The sequence below is a fragment of the Numida meleagris genome, chromosome 23 (assembly GCF_002078875.1).
Source record: "Numida meleagris isolate 19003 breed g44 Domestic line chromosome 23, NumMel1.0, whole genome shotgun sequence".
NCBI classification, from domain to species: Eukaryota; Metazoa; Chordata; class Aves; order Galliformes; family Numididae; genus Numida; species Numida meleagris.
This window is the reverse complement of record NC_034431.1, coordinates 6,276,793-6,282,411: the sequence shown is the minus strand read 5'-3', so window position 1 is coordinate 6,282,411 and position 5,619 is coordinate 6,276,793.

The following is a 5,619-nucleotide window of genomic DNA, read 5'->3' as shown; positions in this document are numbered from 1 at the left end:
TCCCCTCCCCTCCTCATCATCAAAAGCAACCCTGGAAGTGATCAGCATTTATTACATTTATTGCGTTGAAGCATGGTCCCTGGCTTTGCTTGGGAAACCCAACTGCTAGATCAGTGTCTTTGACAGTTATCCCCTGTGTGCAGACATGGACATGAATGGCGAGTGGGTGGCTGAGAGTTGATCTAATGATGTATTTTTCTTGTAAGTGTAACCAGCATAAATGAAACAACAAAGCGCATCAGAACTTGTATTAAGCACATCCTGATCGTTACAGTTGCTTGCAATTCCCTTCATGATCCATATCTTTGGAAAACTATTTCCTCTTCAGTTCTTCCCATTAAAAGACAGCATTTTCTATCCTGGAGCCTGAAAATGATCAGCAGGAGGAAATCTCTATTCTGAAAAGCCTTATTGCTTATTAGCAGCGGTAATTAACAGGATCTAGCTAAGCTGAGGATAGCATGAAGTCTGGGAATGCATGTACACATTTGCCAGTCTAAATACTGCGCTCAAATTAATAAAGGAATGGATGCAGACAATGGCTAGTGTCTGGGAAGAGCTCTTGAGGCTGTAATGAAGGCAGTTGCCTCCTTGAAGCTTGCTTTTGCTATAATACAGCTAAAAATAGCCCCACTCCACACATGCAATTGAGCAGCTGTGGTTCAGCAGCACGAGATGCCTCAGAAACACCCAAAATAGTTGAGGGCTGGATGGCCCCAGCAGGTATCCTGGGGGTTGAAAAGAAAATAGATGAGTTTGCTGGAGCTCTATCTCCGTGTAAATAACACCAACAAAGATGAAGCATAAATGCCACATTAGTGACACTTCTGGTAAAGGTTCCCAAGCTGTCACAGGACCGGTGCTTGCCCTGGCTACCCAGAGGCTGGGGAATGGAATGGTGATATGGCCTTGGAAAAGCTGCTGGCGAGATGTAGGAAGCCTGCAGCAACAGTTAGAAGTGAAGGCTTTTGAACAGCTCTGTTATTTCAGCAGCTTTTAGAACGCTTCTACAAGGGTAAACCCCTGTAAGACTTTTTGAAGGGAAGAGAAACTGCTGCTGATAAAAATGAAAGAATTAGCTAAGTGCTCCGGTAATCTGTAGCAGGTTTATGCGGCAATGATTTGTTTTACTCAGCAATGTGATTAATCGCTTTTCCTGTGCTGTGATGCTGCCCAGTGGTGGAACCTGTCACTGGGTGAACTTTATCGCTTCACTATGCAGCGTCACAAATCAACAATGGAAGCTAACCAAGCAAGAACTTGCCCCAAATCCTAATAATGCAACAAAGCGAGGAGCTGTACGAATTAAAATACTTTCAGCAGTATCAGCGTTCAGTGACAAGCTGTTATTAGGAGGTGCTGCATGCAGGGTGAGGAGTTTCCAGTGCTCCCGCAGCTCTCTTCCTGAGTAAGGCTCACTGCAAAGCACAAAGCTTCTCCCATTAGGCACCGCTGCCTGCCTGCATTTTCTTCCTGCTGGCTGGCAGAAAGTGGGCCCTCTGCTATTACTTGTCCTTCCTGGCAGCTGCGTTAGCTTTTTCTGCCTTAGGTGGATCATGATAATGGAAAAGTTTCTCTTTAAAAGCCTGAATGCAGCAACATCTGACCTACTTGGGATGGAATGGAGAGCAGAATGATGATCCTGTGGTGGATTTAGAGTTACTCTATGATATTTTATGAAAGGCAAATGCTCCCTGTGCTGCTGCTTGGACACATGTCCCAAGGTATGCACTGAATGATGCTCTGATGTCAGGAAAGGAATTGGTTGCGAGATCGTACCTGGAGAGTGGTGATCAATGTCCAAACGGAGATTGGTGACGTACGGTCAAGGGGACAGAAAGAAGGGGGCAGATTCTGTTGTGATAGAACCAGAGGAAACAGCTTCAAACTAAAAGAGGGGAGATTTAGACTGGATATAAGGAAGATTTGACACTGAGGGAGTTGAGGCACTGGTACAGGTCACCCAGAGAGGCGGTGGTGCCCCGTCCCTGCAGACAGCCAAGGTCAGGCTGGACGGGGCTGTGAGCACTGATGGAGCTGTGGGTGTCCCTGTTCATCGCGGGGCAGTTGGTCTAGATGGCCTTTAAGTACTGCTTCAAACTCAAATGATTCTATGATTTTATGAATGTGCCCAGCCAGAGCCGTCCTGTCAGGATGGATGTGGTGAAAGGCTGTACCTCTGGTTAAGAACCGACCTGTATGTTGGTGTGGTTTGCTCACCTGTTGCTCCCAAAGCCCTGACCAAAGACAGTGCTGGTGGGGCTCCAGGGCTTTGGCCCTGCTCATGTGGTGCTGATGGATGGGCTGGGCCAGGGCTGGCAGCACTGTGTGCCGCAGGGGCTCTGAGCAAACTGCTGTCAGCATGAGTAATTGCTGGGCTGAGAGTAAAGTTCCCGGTTACTTTCTGATTTCCGAGAGAGGGTGAGGCAAGTGTTGCAGGAAACAGAGTTTTATGGCTGCATAGCATGAAATGGCCACAGAGGTTCTGCCTGCGGGATGCTGTTCCTGCAAGCAGAGCACCATGTGCTTGCTGCTGCTGGGCCTCAGCATGACTGGGAGGCAGAGGGCAATCGCAATAGCAGAGAGCTGTGCCTTGCCCTGTGCTTCTGGTGGGGCGACTGCAGGCATCACACCTCCCTCTGAGTGCTCCAACCAGGACAGAAATGGCACTGGAGAGCTGAGCATGGGGTCTGAGCACAGAACCACTACTGGGGCTCATCGGGCTTGGGTTTGGATAATTCTCTGTTTGTTGAGATGATGATGATGCAGACATGGGTAAGGCAGGCTGCTAATACCCAGACATGCAATTACACTCAGCAAATCTGCCTTTGATGGGAACCTTAAGTGTATTAAAATGCTGATCTCTGTCGTGTGGAAGGAAAAATCCTGCTGTAATGACTGCTTGGTAATGCTGAGCATGAAGTCCTGATTAAGGGCCTGAATTTTGTTTTTCCATTGCTTAACCCAGAGGGCAGAGCAGCAGGGGGAGGGATCCCTGGGCTAGCAGGGTGTTGGAGCTGGCTGCAGGGTGGCGTGGGAGCACTCAGCAAAGGGCTGGGGTTGGATGTGTGCAAACATGGATGCTGGGTTGGCTGTGTTCTGTACTGGTGTGATCTGCAGTGAAGAAATCTGACCTGTCTGTTCCTTCCCTCTCCACTGTGAGAAACTCCACATTCAGGCTAGTCATCCGAGCCACATAAATAGGAATGTTAATGGTTTCTGTACAAGATGGAGATCTCATCCTTTCCTTCTTTCTAGATTTTTCTGACCTTCGGGATTACCAGAAAGAGCCTTCTGCTCCTTCTGCCTTCTCTGCTTGAACTCTCAGGAAAGCCAAGATAAAATTAAGTTGAACTTGATCAAAGAGGATTTTCATTGGAGGAAAAAAATGTTTCTCTGCAGAGACTATCCTGATTGAGGTAAATAACCGAGTGGTATGCGGGGAATGAAAGACAGTTCCCAGATGTGTTAGCTGTTCCTGATTTAGCTGGAAATTAAACTCCTGATTTATTTATTTATTTTTCTTCCAAAGCCCCTCATGCTCCTAAAGTCATGGAATTGCAGAGCCATAGAACGGATGGAGGTTGGAGGGGATCTTAAAGCCCACCCAGTGCCACCCCCCGGCCATGGGCAGGGCTGCCCCACACCAGCTCAGGCTGCCCAGGGCCCCATCCCACCTGGCCTTGAGTGCCTGCAGGGATGGGGCACCCACAGCTCNGCTCAGGCTGCCCAGGGCCCCATCCCACCTGGCCTTGAGTGCCTGCAGGGATGGGGCACCCACAGCTCTCTGGGCAGCAGTGCCAGCGCCTCACCGCCCTCTGAGGAAAGGATTGCTTCCTCACATCTAACCTAAGTCATGACGTGGCCACACATTTTAATACCAGAGCCACACATGTCAGAAATTGGACAGTACGGGGGGACTTCCATCCTGTCCAGACTGAAGAGAGTGTTGGGAGGAGCAACCTGGAGGCCTTGAGATTGAATGCTTGCCTTTCCTTCTTTCTCCTCCTAATTCAATGCCATAATCCAGGAATGATTTTTGAGCCTTTCAGACTGTTGCAGTGATGGATGAGACATCTGCTCTGTAAAGAACAATCCATTACCACACAATGGACTTGTAATTATTAGCCCAGAAGCCTGGAGCTTAATGTGGCACTCTGAGTGTCACACATCCTGCCCGGCACTGGGGATCATGCTTCATGTTTTACATCAGTTGTGAAACCTGAACTTAAAGACAATGGCTATTTAACATGTTTGGCAATTTAGCTGACATATTTACTTGTTCCTGAATGAGTCCATTTTGGAGATCAGCACTTAAATACCCAGGCTCATTAGTGGAGATTAGTGCAGAGCTGCGTTGCCGGAGGATATCATCTGAAATTTAGGCCTTGGGGAGGGGCTGTGGGGCACGCTGGTGCAGGAGGTCGCCAGGCCACAGATCCTATTGAACAAGAAGGTAGCTAGCACTTGGTGGGCAAGTGCTCCTCACTGGAGAGGCACCGCTGGGCTGCAGGCAGCAAACAGCAATGTCGGTGCTTCCTTCTCCCTCTCTCCTCCCCCAGCCCCTCTTTTTCAGCAAGGGGACATGGCAGTCCCCAGACTGGGACTTGTCACCACCACTCCCCTATAGAGTTCCCCAGTGCTGGGCTGCTCCCCTGCTCCCTTAACGACGAACTCGTAACATTTCCTCAAAGTCTGGGCTGCTCAGATGGGGGCTTTATCACAGCCCTCACAAAAAGGCAGTCTGATTTCTGCTCTTTTTTTCTTGCTTGCCCTTTTGTGCTGCTCAAGCAATCTGCTCTAACTGAATTGCGTGGTAGTTTGTTTGCTTTGCTCAAGTGCCTCTGCTGGGCTGGAGCTTGGTGATAGCCTCCTGAATCCAAAGCATCCAAAGGCTCTCTAATATAATCACAGAGCTTTGTGCATTGCTCAAAATCTCAACTAATCTGTGTCATCATGAAATATAGGCACTGGTGATTTCTAGAGGCTGTGATTTAATGTGAAAATGGGGAACAGGAATCACTAAACAATGCTGTAGCTCAGCCTTAATGCATCTCACTCCCTGTGTGATGGAAAATTACAGATAAACTCATATTATTAAGAATAGCTCTAATCCCAGGAGATTTTCTTAGTTACAAATAAGTATTTAACGCAAGATTTTTCCTTGCCACCCGTTTGTAGGTTTGTAAGGTTTTTTGTTTGTTTTTAAATATGGGGAATTATCTACATGACAAAAACAACAACAAAAAGCCAAGCCAACCCCCCCCCCCAGCCTCGATGCCAATATAGGATTTCCAACTCTGATAGTCTGGTGGCACAGCCGTCCAGCTCCATGAACAGGGATAGTCTGTAGAGGTACGTCCCACTGAGGCAGTACAGCGGGGATTTCTCCACTCCCATTATGGGTACCTGTCGCAACGCGCACGCCGAAGTCACCCGCTGTACCAATATGGTTATCGCGTAGTGCTTAATTTATTGCAATTCAACTACAACATTTATAGAGCATCAAGTAGGCGTCGCGCGCTACAACACTGCTAATTGGACAGTGGATATCATCATATAGGCATTCTTGCAGTTAGATAGAGGTTAGCAGTCCCGTAAAGCACAACCTGGAGGCGT